This window comes from Carettochelys insculpta, chromosome 4, assembly GCF_033958435.1.
Source record: "Carettochelys insculpta isolate YL-2023 chromosome 4, ASM3395843v1, whole genome shotgun sequence".
Taxonomy (NCBI): Eukaryota; Metazoa; Chordata; order Testudines; family Carettochelyidae; genus Carettochelys; species Carettochelys insculpta.
The window spans coordinates 24,755,166-24,774,351 of NC_134140.1; the positions used below are offsets into that span (position 1 = coordinate 24,755,166).

Sequence of the window (19,186 nt, forward strand, 5' to 3'; positions counted from 1 at the left end):
GTGGGATCTTGGGCAAGTTGATGTTACTGTTCAAATGAAATACTTCTGCTCTCTGTCAGATTGGAGGGGTTTATGCCTATTTATATATAAAGAAACAATCATTCATGAATAGAAATGTGAGTACGGCGGGTGACATATTTGCTAAGCAGTAGAGAAGCCAGCACCAGTAACACTGGCACCATGATTGTTGCCGGAACTCTTGATTTGTGGTTAATGTTAAAGCCACAGGGACACCAAAGACCTGGATATAAATATTAAGTTCTGTACTGGGGGAGTCTTGATACAAGTACTGGTATCCTTAATAGAGATGAGAGGGACCATTACTAGTGCTGGCCATTGGTACTGGGGTTGACTTGGCTTCCCCTTCTTAGGTTTCTCCTGCTCCAGGGAAGAAGATGGCTGTTGTGAATCACCCTTGCTATGGTGCTCACTTCTGTGCTGCCTTCAGATGGTATGGGGGTGCTAAGCTTCAAGTTCAAGGGCCCAAATAGTACAGACTTCAATTTGTGGGACTGATGGTTTGTTAAAGGTGAAGAGGTTCCCTTCTCAATACTGGCTGAGGGAATTTTGGGGGGAGAATCTGCACTTACTGGGGCACTGAAGGAATAGAAGTTTTAAGGGACAGTCCCTTTTTGGAATCCGAGGTACCATTGGTGCTGACTCTGTGGATGCTCTGGAGCTGCAGCACACAAGGGAAAAAAATAGTGGGTGCTTAGTTCCCACTCCCAGCCACACAGATCAGCTCTCCTCTCTCTTTCCCTCAGCCCTCCTACCCACCCACTGATCTCCTCATTCCCCTCTCCCTGTGCTTGCTGCCCACTGCGGTCAGCTGTTCAGCAGCGCACAGGAAGCACTGGGAGGGGTAAGGATGAGGAGTACCACCCGTACCACCTTAAGGCAGGACAGAAGTGAGCACCATAGCAAGGAAGATTTTTTGTTGTTGGCAAATTTCTCATTGCAAATGAGACATAAAGGGAGCTCAGATGATCTTGCTATAAATGCAAAGGATTGGGTCCATTCAGTTTAAAATTCTCCATTTTCATCTCCGATTTTCCTCTTTTATGAAGCCACTCCAAGCCCACGTTAGTTAGGCCAGTTTTATTTCACTTTTAATTTTAGTTTTCTTCCTTCAAATGTGTGCTGCAATGAATATGCAGCACCTCATTAGCATAATGTTGGCTGCGGCGACTCAAAAGTGCACTTTTCGCATCGTATGCCGCCAGTGGAGATGGGACCTTCCGAAAGGACCCCCCCACCAGTTTTCTTCCTATCACCAGGTAGGAAGAAGGGGAAATTCCAGCCTAAGGATCCTGTTAAAACTGTACCTTTGTCATATTGAATAGTCCCAGTTCAGCAGTGTATTTAAAACACATGCCTACCTCCATGTATTTATCTTAATGGGAATACTCACACATGTAGTTTAGCATGTGCTTAAGTACAATACTTCACTGAATTGGGGTACACACATGAATTCAGAGAACTTTGCCATTACATAGGGTATGTTGAATAGCTAACTGTGAGCTCAATGAGACCTCTACAAATTATGACTGCTGTTGAAAATGTAACTTTATATTTTAAACATAAAAAGAAAGATTTTCAAAACTTCAATGCAGAATTAATTTTGTTGTTTTGAAAGTTAATATATAAAACATTCTCCTTCATTTTTCTGAAGCTCACAACTGGATTGCAAAAAAGCAAAACAACTGATGATAGAAAGCAGGGTGGGAGGTGAGGTGGGGAATATTAGTTTCTGGACCAAGGTTCCTTCAGCTCTGAAGACATCAGAGCCATTAAATAAGGTGATATAAATGCCAGCTGCTGTTTATTTTAAACAATACAATGTTCCTCAGTGACAAAGCCACTCTTCTGCAACAAGGTCAGATTATTTTACTTGTGTTGCTATGGTGAGAGAGAAAAGAGTTGGTGCAAAACTGGATGACTACTTATCTCATTGCAGAGAAAACAACAGAAATTGCAGATTAATATAGTCTAGACCCTTGCAAATTAATGTATCCATGGTATCTTATAAGCCCTTAACCAGCTCCTCCAACTCCAGCCCCACTCAGAGAGAAAGGACTGGGAATGGGTGAACAACCCTATGTTTGCTTGCTGAGTGCACATGCCAGCTTCAATAGCAGGAGCTATAAGGCTGGAAGGAAGTGAGGAGGGAGAGGGGGCCTGTGTGGACATGCCCTTGGTCCACTCCTTCAATTAGAGAGGACTGGTAACGCCACCGGGGTTTATCCCCAGGGTGAGAATGATGCTAGAGTTCATCCATGGGGTTTGAAGGCACTGCTCCATAGAGGTAGGGGGCAGGTTTGCCTGGCAACAGGTGGGATGGTAAAGGGGTAACTCTACTCTGTGGTATTGGGAACAGATTGGGACTCCTTCCCAAAGGAGGAAGGAGGTTGTGGGAGGGGAGCCACCAGTAGAAAGAGAGCAGTCACCCTATGCCACTTGGCCCCAGTGAGCAGGAAGATGCAAGTCCCCAGGGGATGGGAGAGCTAAACCTTAGACAACAAAGCAAAGATGAAGACAGTAGAAAAGGAGAGGTTGAGTTCCCAACCATACATGCCAGCCTCATTAGCAGGAGTTATAAGGCTGGATGGAAGTGAGAAGAAAGAGGGCGGGGGGATGGAGACAAAGAGGAGAAGGTCAGGGTATGCTCAGAGGGAAGTTGGAGCCTCCAAGCCTGTTGTTGGCCAGAGCTGTGGTAAGCCAAGCAGTTGTAAGGCCTGTATGTAGTTGGGAACCGGTGGTGGGAAAGCTGATCATGAACAGCGAGCATGGGTACTGCTTCAGACTGATGTGTCTTGATTCACTGCAAGGAGAGAACAAGGGGTCAAAATCGGAGGGTCAAGGTGTGTGCCCTGTCATGTGGTCAAAATCTCTTCAGAGAAGGATTTTATAAGAGGTTCTATTGCACAACTATAGTGGACCCAGAGGTCTTGATTTGAATTTGGATAGGAGCTATCTTTAATATTATTAGAGAGATACGTACTACTGAAAGTTGTGTCATTACAGAAGACTAAGTTCCCAAGTAAATGAGATGACCTAGGTAAATGTAAGTCTTTCAGCCTGCTATTGATCCTGTGTAAGATAAAGGAACAATTGATGCAGGACTCCATTAATTAAGAATGAAAATTAACATAAATCAACATGGGTTTATGGAAAACAGATCCCGTCAACTAGCTTGATATACTTTAAGGTGAGATTACACATTTGGTTGTCAAATTAAGTGCTAACATATATACTGTGACTTTGGCAACAGGTTTGACTTAGTACTGGATAGCATTTTGATTAAAACACAATAATGATAAAAAATTAACATGGTACAAATTAAATGGATAATTATACAGGAAGAACTGAATGACCTAGAGGCCTTATAGCACAAAGTGCAAGGTCATACACTTAGGAACTAACATGCATTTCAGTTATGTGAGGGGACATATCAGTTGGAAACAGATGAGAAAGACTTGGTTATGTCAATTGATCCCAGGATGATTATGAGCCAGCAATGCGATACAAGCATGAAAGAGGCAAATGTGATCTTAGGATATGTCTGGTGAGGTATTTCCAGTCACAATTGGAAAGTATTAATGTAGTTGCACAAAGCACTTGTAAAATCTTATCTGGAATACTAGAACTCTGATCGCTCATGTTCAAAAAAGATGAATGCAAACTGGAACAGGTGAAGAGAAGGGCTACTAGAGAAAGCCCATTTTAGGAGAGAAGACTAAAAGTGCTTGACTTGTTTAGCTTAGCAGGGCAAAGGCTGAGAGGGGATATGACTGCTCTCTATAAATAAATCATGGGGGAGTTGTGTATATGTGGATTATACATAATCTCACAGAGCTGGAAGGGACCTCAAGAGGTCATCAAATCCAGTTACCTGCACTCACAGCAAGACCTATAGTCATCCTTCACAGATTTTTAAAAAAAAATCTAACTTGCCCCAGGACTTTGAAAGGCTCTTCTCAAGGATTGAGCTCATACCCTTGAGCTTACAAAGCCAATGCACTAAACACTAAACAATGCTTTCTAGCAATCAGAGCAGTACAGTTTGGGTACAGCCTTGCAACAAAAAAAAAAAAAAGAAGGACAAACAATCTAACTAGATTGAAGATGCAACCTGGTTAAGTTTATGAACGAGATGTGATTGTCTGTGACACCAAGGAACTGGACTCAGGGTTTGTCTACATTGCAATTAACAACACTCCCTCCTCACAGCAAGGGGATGGGGTGGGTGGGTGTCCAGAGTCCATGCTCCAGCGCAAACCCAAATATCTTCACCACAGTTGAACAGCTCTGTATGGTATATATTGAATAATAGTAAAACGAAAGAAAAAATACTTACTAGAGTCCACTATTTGTAAATGAAACTGGAGCAGTTCTGGAACCATATTTACATATCCAAGCTCATTTTATAAAGTTCTGCCATATGCATGCCTTTATGGCTGCAGAATCCATGTCCAATTTCAACTGCTGTCTCTAAAATGGCACAGAAGGTTTTAGGTTAAGAACACAACACAGTCACCAGTATATGAGAAAAGAAAATGACAAAACAATTTCATTTTTATTCCCAGATTTGAATATTTGGCACACACAAGTCATTTTGACAAATTGAACTACATGGCTAAACTCAACATGACAATGTAAAAGTTACTTGGCTTTTGGTTTTAGTCACAAATTTAATTTATAATTTCTTATTTCTGGTACAGTGGAATGTTCCCAAGGCTAAAGGTAGGACAAATTTTTTTTTTTCACGACAAAGGGGTTGAGATTTAGAAATACAAGAGCATGCACGTGAATGAGAAAAGTCAGCACACTGAGCTAATTAAAAATTAAGTATAGTATATTCAAAATTCAACGAGCTGAGTAGTATCAAACATAGTAAAAAAAAGACTGAGAAAACCAGTTAGGAAGCAGTAAAAATAGCAGTGAAGACAGACATGAAAATTAAAGTGGATCATGAAAGGACTGGTCAAAAAGAGACCTCATGTAAATATGTAGCTCCTTGCTTCAGTAGACTTGACCTGCCGAAAACAGGTCTGAATTTGGGTAAATGTAAACAATCATCTGTTATATTGGGCCACCACACTCAATGAGACATGAACACACAAAGCCTTACTCTTAAGATGCCCACTGAAACCAGCAGGACTCTATGAGGGGAAAAAAATCCATGTGCATTATGGGCAGCCTCACCTATCATATCCCTTGTACTCGAAAGTGAGGGTATGAAGAGCAAAAATCACTCATTCTCTTCTTCAGTTCCCTCACACCAGAATTGATGGCCGACTCTTCTGCATCAGGAAAGCAGGGGGCATCATGTAATGGGCACATGAAACACATCTCCAAGAACAGCTTGGATGTGTTGACACCGTAGGTGACTCCCAAGCTGTTATCCCAGGGGGTGGGACTCACAGTCTCATTGTAACCAGGACTGTAGGACTGCCCTCCTATATTTGTATCCTTCTTGGATGCAGCAGACATTGTGTAACGCCTGCTGAATGTGTTAATCAAAGACTGTATGTCCATAATTGGGACACAAGCTACAAATGCTGCCGAATACAGACATGCTAAGTTTGTCAAAAGGCGTTACTCCTTTGACAGCGTAACACTCTGTAATGCAGTTATGGTGATCCATTCTGACAGCTTCAGAATTCTAACAGGATGACCTCTCCTATGTTCTGCATCAGAAAACACAAGGGTTTTAGCCTATCTAGTTCAACAGCTAAAGCTCTGCAGAGCCTCTGCTTGTCCTCAGGCATATCCTTTGTTTAAATATTTGTCCCACCACCAAGTATGAGTGTTGGACAAGTGACCACAATAGTCTATTATTCACCTCCCAGCTCCCCGTAATCCACCAGAATAACTGCTCTTGGTGAGGGAAAGTGGGCCTGAAACCCTTACATTCCCCATTCCAACATGGACTTAATTTCCAATGGTAGATCCAGTAGCGAAGGAATATGGAAGGCACATTTTTGGCCTCTCTCCCCTACCTTTATGGGCTGTTTGATCCCTGCCCCACTCCCAATAAGACTGATTCAACTAGACTCCCCCAATTACTTGTAAAATGAGGTAAGTCCTACAGAAGGCAACCCCCCAGTCTTCCCTGAAATGAAATGCAGCTTGATTGGCTGCAAGGACAACAGGTTTAAAACAAAATCCTTATAGTAAAATGGCCTGAAATGTGTTCCTTTTATTGTGCACATTGGCTGAATTCAGTCAATATACCACAAAGCTGAACTATGCTGTTCTTGGGCACAATTTTACTACTATAGCCTTTGGAGATGATTCATGTTTGTTTCATACACTAACTTGACTATCTAGCAATCTTATAGGCTATGTCTACACTAGCCCCAAACTTCGAAATGGCCATGCAAATGGCCATTTTGAAGTTTCCTAATGAAGCGCTGCAATACATATTGAGCGCCTCATTAGCATGTGGGCGGCCGCAGCACTTCGAAATTGATGCGGCTCGTTGCTGCGCGGCTCATCCAGATGGGGCTCTTTTTTGAAAGGACCCCGCCTACTTCGAAGTTCCCTTATTCCCATCTGCTCATAGGAATAGAGGGACTTCGAAGTAGCTGGGGTCCTTTCGAAAAGGAGCCCCATCTGGAGGAGCCGCGCGGCGGTAAGCTGCGTCAATTTCGAAGTGCCGCAGCCGCCCGCATGCCAATGAGGCGCTGAATATGTATTTCAGCGCTTCATTAGTAAACTTCAAAATGGCCATTTGCATGGCCATTTCGAAGTTTGGGGCTAGTGTAGACACGGCCATACTGTATTTCTTCATCTTCATCTTTCTTCTTATATTGTACATCTTCATGTTAGATGCAGCTAACTAAAAATGCTGTGTTTTTCCTATACTTTCAAAATATGTATTCGTTCTGCATTTTTACTATGCTCTATGCAACATGGGCATTACAGTACATAATCAAGAGTCCAAAATACCTTACTTTAGGTAATGACCCGAGTTGCTCTTCTATTCAATTTACTGATGTAGACAAGGTCTGTTTTCAATATCCACTGGCCATCAGATGCAATTTCAAAAGCCATGGTGTATATAAAATGCATCACTGAAATACATCAACATTAAACCTAACACACACTGCAGTCTTAGTACTGGAGACAAAATATTGTAATAGTGAAAGTGATTGCTTTATACAAAGTCAGAATCAACAGACTAATTAAATTTTACTTTTACTGTCCATTGTAGCACAAGCATTTCAGGCAGCCAAGTAGTGTAGAAATGTATCAAAAGTCAGACATCAAAAGTCTGTTTGTTGTTCTAACTTCATATTTTGTTTTATCATTTTATATGCGAAAACACATCACTATTTGTATTTGCAGCAATCCACAGAGTTCTGTTTGGGAGGGAAAGATACTTCTTATGCATTATAGCTCTAATATATAATTATTGTTACTGTACAAAAATTGCATGTTAGTATGGAATTTTATAAAATTGCTCACATCTCCCTTGAAATGAATACAAACAAAACTAAGACAAAGCAAAGTGCTTTCAAAAATTCCACCTCTTAATTATTAGCCTGCTTGGATACTAAGAACAGGCCTATGGTAAAAGCCTTTTTTGTACTGGTGTACTTGGAGGAAGATGCAGAGAAGAAAGCAAACACTGACCACAGAAATATGTACTGATATGGCATATATTCAGAGATAGATACAGAGACAAGGGACACAAAACAAAATTTCTTCTCATTTAATCTTATACAAATTCTAATGGCTTCAACAGAGTTTTATTTGTGCAACAGAAAATAATTTGACTCACTAACCTTCATGTCAAGTCTGGTCTTGCCAGGTGCTAAACACATGCATCTCCCACCAATGTCAATACTTCCTAGCTCAAGACGCAAGTGATTTATTTTGAAATGCAATCTTTAGCAACTACTGAATACAAGGAGCACAATAAAATAAAATAAAATAAAATAAAATAAAATAGTGCTTGATGTGGAAAAAAACCCACAAATTAAAAATATAGCAGATATGCTGCTGATTTCAACCATCAGAACAAGCACACCTGACTGCTTAAACAGCTTCAGCTGCAGTACCTTGATTGCCATTAACATTGGGATTAGTTTTATTTTTTTCAGGACATTGGTTTTATTTTTATTTCTTGGCATGTAGAATTTTTATTTTATTTTGAAAAGGAGGATAATTTTCCAAATTGCCCATATAAAGAAGAGCTCTTTACAGGAGAGACCTCAGTCTTTGGAAAAAAATAATGATCCTTTCAACATAACTGTCCTTAAAAAGAGAGAATAGGGAATAACTGATGTTCACTTTCCCCTGTTTAAAGACCCACTTCAGCAGCCTTTCAGAAGCAAAACACTAACAGCTGAGTAGTGAGTTATGTATTAAAACAATCAAGAGTGAGCCACAGATAAAGGCCTCAGGGATTTTCTTCTTAGGCACCATAGTATCCTCTATTTTACCACTATAATCCTCCATCTCTTTTTACTACAGCTAATCATGTAAATATGCACATCTGTGTTAAAGAAAGTCATGCATGTGGCATTAGAGATCAATCGTCATAGGTGCTTAAAAGCTGTATCTCTGATGCAGATATTGCTCCTCCTCAGCAATGCATTAATAAAACTTCACTGGTTTCCCCTTTAGTTTACTGTGTATCATTTCCAAACACTTTATTGAGCTATGCGGCAGCATGGTCATTGATTTTTTTTACGTATGTTAATGTCACTACTAATTTTATGGGATTTGACAATATACAAAGACACAGTTTGTCAGACTTTGCTTAATTCAGCTGTTTTGTGTACATAATATGTGAGAATTTTTAACCAGTGTATTTGCACAGCATTCTTCTTCCATTAAAAATGTGATTCCCCATATATTGCTATCAAAAGTAGATGTATCATAGATAACTTACTTAATTCAGAATGACATCCTCCAGGCACTAACCTCATACAAACACTCTGCATGCTGTGTAAATACAGTGAGAGGCAGCGTAGCATAGACTGGCGATAACAAGAACAAGCAGGACCTGAGGAAGGACCCAAATGTGAATACGATTAGCCCTAGCAAATCTCTGAACAGAGCTTCATGCAATGCCCGTCAACATCCTGTAGTTCTAAGGAACCACATGAGCTGAGTGATAATACCAGGCCATGGCTCTGTTTTTGGAACAGATGATGATGATGATGATGGGAAAATTACAAACACAACAGGGTGAAAATAATTGCCAGGACTTACCAGTACACCAGGTTCCTTGGCAAGGTGACGCGGGTGACTCTGAGCCCCCAAAAGAGGTGGGGCCTTGGGTGGAAGTGGCTGGTGCTACCGTCACACTGGCCAGGAGTCTTAGGGCTGTGGCGGCAGCCAGGACCTCCAGGTCTCTGGCAGTGATTAGAAGAGCCTAGGACTCTTTAAACTGGGGCAGCAGCCGGGAAACCCAGACCCTTTAATGTTGGCAGGGCCTGGGGTAGCTGTTCCTTTTGCTCCTGCCCCCAGCTGGTCAGGCTGCCAGTAGGGGAAAGCAAAAGAGACACTGACATGAAGTGCTGCAATAGCAGCACTTGAACATCAGCAGTGTATGGGTGGGTACCAGTGGCTGGTTTTTACCCATATACCGTACCGGCCCACTTTCACCTCTGATGCACACACACATATGGGAACATGAGAATGGCCATACTGGGTCAGACCAAAGGACCATCTAGGCCAACACCCTGTCTTCCGACAGTGGCCAGTGCCAGGTGTCCCAGAGATAAATATATATTTAAACACTGGAAAGACAGAATTGCACAGCTCTATGAGTAGTCGCTTCAACCTAGAATCATTAAAGCTTTATTTAGTCCTTAATTGTATTTATATTGCTTTGACTGTTTAGCACTTTAAAAATGGTCTTTATTTGGAATGAGTATTAAGTAATGTGCTACTTTCAACCTAGTGCACATACACCTATGGCACATTAAGTCAGTGCACTGAGTGAAATCTTTACAGTGCATATCCTAGATAAGTGTATAATTTCACCCACAAAATAGTATTTTTACTTGTAAAATAAAGACTTGGTTCCAACTAATTACGCATTGTGGCCAAAATTCATTCCACTCCCACAAAACACAATAGTTTAGGCTCTAGACAAGTGAAATGTGAGGTAAAAATGCAGCCACCAACCCAAGAATGTAAATCTCTTGCAGAATTACCATTCAATTCTTGGAGCTGCTGCCCCTGCACCAGTTACATGGGATGTTTGGTGCAGCTTTACCCTTAGCCTGTTGTTATAAATTGACCTCACAGAGAGGCTTACAGACGTATCACATGCAAATAAACAGCTGCCACTTCCCTGACAATCCCTATTTTATCCCTGTGTCAGTTCACCCCAAGAGGTGTGTCACTCTGTGTGATTACAATGTAATTAATTTATTTTGAATATATATTTTAAAAATAACTAACACATGAAACTACACTGCAGGTTTCAAGACCTTGTAATAACTTCTAGTTGAGCTATTGTGAACCTCTCAGACTGAACTAAAGGTCTTGGAACCAGGCTTCATAGAAAAAAATAATTCATTCACATATGTGAATTACCCACACACCAATTCTTAGAGTGGATAATTATTTTCTGCCTCCCTAAAATTTCCCCTAGGAATAGTTTGTTCTCCATTTTCTGACCTGAATTATTATACATTAATAGTATTCATTACCAAGCTATGAGAAGTTTTAAATACGACAATATATTATATATAATTTTTCTAATGTTGCTGTGCATTATTAAACAGTTGATCGCAGGTGGCTGCATTTTAATAGCTGCAAAACATACAATATAAAACTAACATCTTTTTTGACATGTGCCTCTGACTTTCAATTAAAAAAATCAGTGAGAGCCTTCTAAATTCACAAATTGAAGATTTCAGCCATTCTTTATAAATCTATTTGGCACCACCTCTGGAATTAGTGTAAGGTGTACTTATTCAGAGCTGAACTTTTAAGACATTCTTACAACTTGATTTTGAATATAGAGAGAGGGATGTTTAATTTAAAATGTTTTTGTGTCAGGTCAGTTTTTAATGGTAGCAGTTTATTTAGAACCAGGATGACACTGATCTGATGCGAGGAAGCCCTTCAGACTTAAGTGCAGGTTCTTTAAGATCAGTGCAAAAAAAAATCGTAAGGAGAAGAAATAATGAGTTTATCTTCCTTACTAATTATATAGGTTTTGTTTAAGATTAGGGCTATAAGCAAATCAAAGTGCCTTTGTAATTCCTAACTATTCAGTTTTGAACACAGCAAAACACTTTTTAAATTATATTTTCCAATAGTTGCTCTTTATAGCCCCTTCAGCCCTGCTGCCATTGAACTAAAGGGCAAAATTCCCATTAGCTTCAATGGAAGTGTAATTGCCCACAGACAAACTTGAACCTAGAACCTCTACAGCATGGGTGTCCAACCTTTTGGCTTGCCTGGGCCACATTGAGTGACGATAGTCTTGGGCCGCGTACAAAATATATAATATAGTTAATGTATATAAATCACATAATAATGTTAAAAGTTTACGATCTTGTGGGGCCGCATTACTAGCTCTCCAGCCCCTGAGCTCTATGGTCGCCGCGTGCAGCGGCCCCTTAAAACTCCCTGCCCTCTGCCTTCCTGTGCAGGAAGCTGAGAGCGCGTGCAGGCGGCAGCACTGCCACGCGGCCAGCCTGCATGCCTCCCTGCAGCCCCAAGCCACCACCCCCACTGCAATGGCCGCCCGCCAGCCCCCGAAGCGCCCCCAGGGCACCCCCCCAAGGGGAATCAGGGCTCCCAGACAGCCAGCCAGTCTGGGAAGAGGCAGTGGAGCCCCTCCTGGATGGAGGCCGAGATCCGGGACCTGCTGGGGCTCTGGGGTGAGGAGGAGGTGCTCCAGGTAATGGGGAGCAAGAGGCGGAACGTGGATGCGTTTGCTCGGCTGGCCGAGGGCCTGGCTGCCCGGGGTCACCCTGCCCGCACTCCTGACCACATCAGGAGTAAGGTTAAGGAGCTGCGGCAGGGTTACGCCTGGGCCCGGGATGCGGCCAGCCAATCTGGGGCCGCCCCCACCACTTGCCCCTTTTACAGGGAGCTTAGGTCCATCCTGGGCCCCCGGTACACCTCCTCCCCCCCGGCCACTCTTGACACCTCGGGCGACCAGCCCCAGCAGGCCCCGGAGACGGAGTCCGCCACGGAGGCAAGCCCCGCACCCCAGGGGCCACCCCAGGAGCCCACCCCTGGGACACCGGAGGAGGAGGAGGGGGAATCCTCCTCCAGCGACAGGGAGCTGCGGATCACCATCCCATCCCGGAGCTCCAGCAGCGCATCCACCCAGAGGGTGTCCCCCGACCGTGGGAGTGGACCGCCAGGTATGTACCCCCCCGGTGCACACCCCTGGGGTTAAGGGGCGGGGACAAGAGACATGACCAGGGCCCTCCACATGCCCAGATGACCATGGCCCCAAGGACAGCAGTGGCATGTCCCTCAGAAGAGTGCATCAGCCCCTCCCCCCCAGTAGGACAACGCCATGCCCCATCCCTGGGGATGGGGGGAGCGGAACCTAGGGTCCCCCGGGGGGGGAGGGGTTGGGACACCCAGCAGCAGCAGCAGCAGCATCTCCCGGGGATGGGGAACCAGCAGCAGAGGGGTAGGGGGACAAGGGCCACGGCTTGGGGCCCACACTAACGGCTGTCTCCACTCTTCTTCCCCCCGTGTTCCGCAGCTGCATCATCGGAGGGCCTGGAGAGCATCGGCGAAGTCTCCGTGGTCCCGGAGAGCCCACTGGGGCCATCGCTGTAGGCCAGCCCCTCGGTGGAGCACCAACCAGCCCCAGGACGGGGCCGACGGCGGAGCCACATCCCGAGGACGGCCACAGACCCTCAGCTGCTCGCAACCCTCCGGCATCAGCTGGAGGTGTTGGAGTGGCGCCTGAGGGTGGAGGAGCGGTGGCTGGAGCTCCAGGAGCGAGTGCTGGCCTGGTGCCAGGAGGCATGGAGGGCCTTCATGCGCACGTAAAAGTGCATAGCGGAATACCTGACCCTCCATGCCGTGCTGCCCGCTGCTCTGCCCGCCCTGCCTGCCGCTCCACCCGCTGCTCCGACCGCCGTCCCACCGCCGTCTGCCACCCTGGGGCCTTCCGCTGAGGGGGACCTGGGGCTGCTGACACCCGCCGGCCATACCTGCCGGTTCGCCCGGCCCGCACCCAGTCTCGGCCAGGGCTCAGGCCGAGGCGAGGGTCGCGCCCTCCAACCCCGGGCGCCGTACAGTAGAGGAGTGCGGGGCCGAGGACGTGGCCCCCACTCCCACTTTGTACATATCCCCCATCATATATTTGTATATAGTTTGTGTTAGACTCCTGTTCTTTTATAGTACCTGCCCCACCATGTAAATAGTTCCCCCCTTTTGTTCTACTATATATATATATTTGTAGTATTAATAATAAGAGATTTCACTGTTTTTTGGTTTCAAAAACAACAGGTCCATTTTTATTTGCAAGAAAAGTGTGTGTGTGTGTGCTCTTGGGTGCTCTGTGGTGTCGGTGTGGGGGCAGGGAGTGTTGTGGAGGATGGGGGGGTGCAGTGGGGGGCCTGCCAGCGTTCACCCTGCGGCCTGGTCGAAATGGGCCTGCAGGGCCTCCCGGACCTGGATCCCCTCGGGGGGCAGTGGGTGGCTGCAGGTCAGCCCTGACAGCCTCCACAGCCCAGCCCTGGAAGAATGCCTCCCCCTTGCTCTCGACCAGGTTGTAGAGTGCGCTGCACGCGCCCACAACCTGGGGGAAGTTGGTGGGGCCTGCATCCAATCGGGTGAGGAGACACCTCCAGCGCCCTTTGAGGCGGCCAAAACTGCGCTCAACCACCTGGCACGCATGGTTCAACTGCGTGTTGAACCGCTCCTGGCTGGCTAAGAGATGGCCCGTGTAAGGGTGCATGAGCCAGGGCCGGAGGGGGTACGCCGTGTCTGCGACAACGCAGAGGGGCATGGTGGTGTCCCCCACAGGGATCTCCCACTGGGGGATGTAGGTCCCCGCCTCCAGCCAGAGGCACAGGCCTGAATTCCTGAACACCCGGGCGTCGTGGGTGCTGCCAGGCCACCGAACATAAATGTCCAGGAAGCTGCCCCGGCTGTCCACCAAGGCCTGGAGGACCACCGAATGGTAGCCCTTCTTGTTCAGGAAGCGTCCTCCGCTGTGCTCTGGAGCACAGATGGGGATATGGGTCCCATCCAGAGCCCCAAAGCAATTTGGGAAGCCCAGGCTGGCAAAGCCCGTGATGGCGGCATCTGGGTCCCCAAGCCGCACGAGCCTGTGGAGGAGCAGGGCATTGATGGCGCGGACGACCTGCAGGGGAAGGACATGGGAGAGCACCAGTGAGGGGTGTGCAGGGTGTGTCTGGCCCTCCACCCCAGGGCTGCCCTCCCCCAGGGCTGCTCTCCACCCCAGGGCTCCCCCCGCAGAGCCCCCCCCCCGGGTCCTCTTACCTCCACGAGGACAGGCCCGACGGTGGCCTTGCCCACGCCAAACTTCTGCCCCACGGATCTGTAGCTGTCTGGAGCAGCCAGCTTCCAGACAGTGATGCCGACCTGTTTCTCGACGCTGAGGGCACGCCGCATGGAGGTGTCCTGGTGCCTCAGTGCGGGGGTGAGCCACTGGCAGAGCTCCAGGAATGTCTGCTGGCTCATGCGAAAGTTCTGGAGCCAGCGCTCGTTGTCCCACTCGCTGAGCACCAGCCGCTCCCACCAGTCGGTGCTCATGGGGTAGCTCCACAGCTGGCAGCGTGTGCGGCAGGGGGGAGGGGTCGGAGGGCAGCAAGGTCTGGGGTTGCTTCCTCTTCCCCTGGGGGCAGCTCCTTTTCTGCGAATAGGAGGTGGTCAGCTGCCTCCTGCATAGTACTGAGCAGGGCAAGCACTGCTCCTGCAGGGGCGGGTGGGTGGACCTCTGGCTGCTGCTGCTGCTGCTGCTTGGGGTCCATACTGCCTCGACAGGGTGTGCGTGCCTGTGGCTCTGCAGACCGCGTGCTGTGCAGGCTGAGTGTTTCTGGGAGGGGCCCTTTAAGGGAGCGGCTAGCTGTTGCCCCGGAAGTGCTAGTCTGCCCTGTGACCCTGTCTGCAGCTGTCCCTGGCACCCTTATTTCGATGTGGGCCACTTTGGCGTGTAGATGCTCCCCTCCAGTGCCTACTTCGATGTGGTGCTGCCCAACGTCGACGTTGAACGTCGATGGCACCAGCCCTGGAGGACGTGTAGATGCTATTCATCGAAATAGCTTATTTCGATGTCGCTACATTGAAATAAGCTATTTCGATGTAGCATACACGTGTAGACGTAGCTAAGGTGTTCTACCTCATATGCTTCATTAAGTATTGGGAAAATTAGTTAAAATGTGGTAATATAGCAGCTGTGAACGCAACCCTAATCTTGCCAAAGCAGCAACTCCTATGCATGTTTGTGACAGACTGTAGGAAGTGAACATCTGAGCCTGTATTATTTTACCAAGCAACAGACTGCTGGTCAGGATATTAGTTTTATATGAAGCAGCATGAGATGTATAAACCTCATTAAGACAATTTCCAACATGAGCAAAAAGGACCTGAAAATATAATAGCCATATGCAGCATTGAAACTAGACATCTTATGTGAATCAGAATAGCTGTGCTGCACTATAATGTAAGTGCTGCAATGGAATACTAATCAATTAGAGCCTGGCATATCCACATCTGTGGATATCCACTGATAGCAAAGTGTCTGGAGGTTGGGCACTTGCATTGCTAGCAGGGGAAGGAAAAACTAAATCTCCCTGATCCTTCACAGCCCTCCTCCCCTCATTGCCAGGTGAGTATCAACCTGGGGAGCTCCAGCCCCAGGTCCCTGCTTTCCTGCTGCTTGCCCCTTCCTTGTGCTCCCTCCCCCCAGTCCAGACTTGTTGTGTGGATGGAAGTAAAATCTGGACTATGGATCAGATGAGAAGCTGAGCCTGATAGATCTGGATTGGATATAGATCCACATTTCTGCATCTGCGTAGGTTTTTAATTATCAGCCTAAGCTCTGATACTGAACATGATTACCCTATGGGTTCTGGCTCATGGATCACAGCAGCGTCCTCTCTCTTTGATGAGAGGAGCCAACACTAGGTCAAAATGTCTCATAAAGGACAATGGGACTATCTCATGTTGAATCCTGTGTATACTTCAAACTGATTTATATTGCCTAGAAAACTTGTATATGGCATTTATTTAACACCTTGATACTGGGAGAAGAATAAGTATCTAAGACCAGGCCCTCGATTATGCCCTTGACTTTCATAGACTTAAAGCCAGAAGGATTCACAGTGGTCATCTAACCATACCTTGTGCATAACGCAGACCACAGGACTTCCTGTTTTGATGTTTGTAAAAGATATGCTGTAGTTCAATCTCGCTTTAAAAATTTCCAGTGATGGAGAATCCACCATGACTCTTGTTACATTGTTTTAACAATTAATTAGCCTCAAAGTTAAAATTTGTATCACACTTCCCAACTGGATTAATTTTCCTGTAGGCTCTGGGCCATTAGATTTTGTGGGGTCCCTGTAAAACATAGGCAGCTCCCACTGTAAGTGCAGCAGGGCCTAGGCAGGCTGCCTGCATGACATGGCCTCATTCCTCTCCTGGAAGAAGATGGCTAATGGCATGTCTCTGTGAACCTTCTGGGAAGCGGGTCAGCATATCTCCATCAACTGCCCACACCCACAAGCACTGCCTCTGCAGTTCCCATTGGCTCGAAAACAACCAATGGAAGCTCCGTGGTCTGTGCTGGGGGGTGGGGTCCGTATTTGGAGCCACCTCTTCCCCCTTTCCACTGAGGGGGCTGCAGAAACATGCCAATAGCCAGCCATGTCCAGGAGTGGAGTGAGGTCATGGCATGCAGTCAGCCTGCATGAGCCCTGCTGATCCATCAGATTTCTAGCAACCTGGCGATCACAATCATTTGGCAGAGACTCTAGGTTTGACCATCTGATTGTGATCAATGGGTTTGTGACCACTGTCTAGCATTTATATTTTAATTTATTTATTATTTTGCTGCAGCCCCTATAGCCTTTGCATTAATAAGGCCCTGCTTGTTTCTAGCCTAAATTTGTCCACTTCGACTTCCAGCTATTAGAGCCTGTTATGCCTTTGTCTGCTAGACTGGAGCCCCCCTGTTTTCAAATTTCCAGACAGGTCAACACATTCCTTAACTTTCCCTTTGATATGCTAAATAGGTTGAGCTGATTGAGTCTCCCACCCTATGGCAAGTTTGCTGTCCCTTTAAATATTGTTGGGGCCTTTCTCCAAACTCTCTCCAACTTATCTACCTCCTTCTGGAATTGCTGACCTCAGAGCTGAACACAAAACTTTCAGCAGAAATTCCAACAGCTCCAAATACAGAGGTAATATAGCCTTTCTCAATACTACTGATTATACACGTAAGAATCCCTGTCACATAGAGCACAGCTGTCCTCTTGGGCTGCCGTCTGGACAAACGTGCTGCAAATATTTCCTATCTCAATCTCCGCCTGTGAGATTCTCATGACTTAGGCTTCCAGAAGGGACATGCATAAAGCTCAGCTGCTGTTGTAATACAAGTTGAAGGAGGAAGGTTCCAGGGCTTTGCCTTGAACTTGAGCCTGAATATCTATATCACAGATCGGCAACCATCAGTAAATGGCCCATCAGACTAATCTGCTGGTGGGTTGTGAGACATTTTGTTTACGTGAACCATCCCCAGGCACAGGTCCCACAGATCCAAGTGATTGCAGTTCACGCTTCTTGGCCACTGGGAGCTGGGCCAGGGCATACCTACAGATGGTCAATGTAAACAAAATGTATCGTGGCCTGCCAATGGATGACTCTGATGGGCTGTGTGCTAAAGGCTGCCAACCCGTGGTCTGCAGTGCAGTTAAATGTCACCAGAGTCTAGAGCTTATGAGTCTAAGTCAGATAACATGGGCCACTGGGGGTATTTAACTGTAGTGTAGACATGCCTTCTGACTCTGCATAGAGCACTGATCCCCAGTCTATTTTTCTTAGAGTCCTTTCACAAGAACTAACTTGCTCCTTATGATTTCTCTTCAACTGAGTTTTCTCAGCTCTGTTAAAAACATTACCCATCCAATCAGGACCATCTGCTGGTGATGGGGGTAGTTAATTTGACACAGGTGTGGCTGAGTTCAGCAGACCTTAAAGGGCCAGCCAATTTCTTTCAACCACATTACAGCTATAGTCTGTGTGCTCGGGGGTCAGGTTTAATAGATTACCCACTGTGACTTGACTGGTCTGCCATAAATATTTTTCAGAGTCATTACTTTCAGGACAGATTCTGATTTGCTACAGTTTCCATTCTTCGTTCACAGACGGATGACCTTACGTGTGGCTGAACTGTAACACTGTTCACTTTCACCCATTTTGCCAACTGATATAGAGTGATCCATAGCAAAGACCATCAGAGGAAGACAATATTGGAAAGCAGATATATTCAAAAGCAAAGCTGTGCTCAAAGCCTATTTACAGCAGTAGATAAAAAGTCACAGTCTGTTGAGGTCACAATAGAGCAGGCAAAGCCTGGGAGCCTCTACCAGATACTATATTTAACAGCAGACTCTAAATGTAACAAGACTTTTGAAACAATTCGAAACTACAGCTGTCTGGTCCTGAGGAAAAAAATCCTAGAAACTGAATTAAATTGACAATTGGGCCAATTGGATAGTGATAGTGCATAAAATAACAAAAGGAGTCTTATAAATGGCATCTCCTCAGAATCTTAATGAGCAAGAATCTACCTTTATGAAAGAATTAAATTAGAACTGTCAAGCACTTAAATTATTGTGATTGATCACAACATTCAGCATGCTGTTAAACAGTAATAGAATTCAATTTATTAAAATATTATGGGCATTTTCTACATTTTCAAATATACTGATTTCAATTATAATAAATTATAGAAAATACACAGTATTTACTATATATTTTATTTTTGGTTACTTGCTCTGTAAAAAAGTCTTTGGGAAAGTCTTTTCCCATTCTCCTAGTACCAGTCCTGCAATATAAACTCTATCACAAAAGATAAAATTACAAATATAGAATTAGATAAAAATTGCATTCAAAAATAAAACAATGTAAAATTTTAGAGCCTGCAAGTCCACTCAGTCCTACTTCTTGTTCAACCAATTAATCAGGCAAACAAGTCTCGTTA

At 45.5% G+C, this 19,186-nt stretch overlaps 1 long non-coding RNA gene across 1 annotated transcript in view; it reads right to left on the reverse strand.

Annotated features, from left to right (window-relative positions):
• Window positions 1-19,186, reverse strand: part of LOC142011972 (uncharacterized) — a 32,911-nt gene that overhangs the window by 8,047 nt on the left and 5,678 nt on the right. Inside the window, exon 3 of the long non-coding RNA XR_012645235.1 lies at window positions 4,358-4,491. This is a non-coding gene — a long non-coding RNA (uncharacterized LOC142011972). The remainder of the gene's footprint in view (window positions 1-4,357; window positions 4,492-19,186) is intronic.